Here is a 1,102-nt window from a genome sequence, read left to right on the forward strand (position 1 = left end):
CATTAGTGGCACTTTAACGTCTATTTAATGGGGTCTTACTTCTACCATTAGAGGGTATTTAACCTCTATTTTGAGGTGCTATACTTCTAGCATTAGAGGTTCTTTGACCTCTATATTGAGGTTCCTTTCGTCTAGTATTAGAGGTTCTTTAACCTCTATTTAGCAACTCATTTCCACTAGCATTAGAGGGCCTCTTATATCTATTTTTGAAGTGACATACGTCTAGCATTAGAGGTTCTTTGACATCTATTTTGAGATGCCATACTTCTAGTATTGAAGGCTCTTTAACCTCTATATTGAAGTTACTTACCCTTAGTAATAAAGGCTTTTTGACCTTTATTTATTAGCTCTTTACCTTTAGCATTAGAGGGTCTTTGACATCTATTTTCGAAGTACCACACTTTTAGCATTAGAGGTTCTTTGACCTCTATTTTGAGGCTCCTTGACTTCTATATGGAAACTCCTTACTTCTAGCATTAGAGGGTCTATGACATCTATTTTGGAAGTACCCTACTTCCAGCATTAGAGGTTCCTTGACATCCAATTAGAGGTGCCATACTTTAAGTATTGTAGGCTTTACTTCGACCTCTGGTTGCAGGTGCCATACTTCTGACCTCTATATTGAAATTCATTACCTCTATTATTAGAGGCTCTTTGGCGTCTTTTTAGTAGGTTTTTACTCTTAGCATTATAGCGTCTTTGTCATCTAATGTTGAAGTTCCATACTTTTAGCATTAGAAGTTCTTTGACCTCTATTTTGAGGGGCCATATATCTAGTATTAAAAGCTCATTGACGTCAATATTGAGGTTCCTTACCTTCAGCATTAGAGCCTTTTCATACTTGCATTTAAATTATCCTTTTTCGGCATAATTGTCGTGGCTTTTTTTACTTCGCTTCATCAACACAATTAGGGCAAAGTCATTTCAATTTTTTCATGACTTTGTCTCTGTTTTTTTGAGTCTATAAAGACATGCTGCTTATGGTATTACCTTCCACAGCATTCACATCCCGTCTAACCCCCCCCCCTCTACCAAAGACCCACATAAAAGGCAACTATCTGTCATGGTTTAGTTTATCTTTTAACTTGAGTTCCTTCATGAG

Source organism: Palaemon carinicauda, chromosome 3 (genome assembly GCF_036898095.1).
Source record: "Palaemon carinicauda isolate YSFRI2023 chromosome 3, ASM3689809v2, whole genome shotgun sequence".
Taxonomy (NCBI): domain Eukaryota; kingdom Metazoa; phylum Arthropoda; class Malacostraca; order Decapoda; family Palaemonidae; genus Palaemon; species Palaemon carinicauda.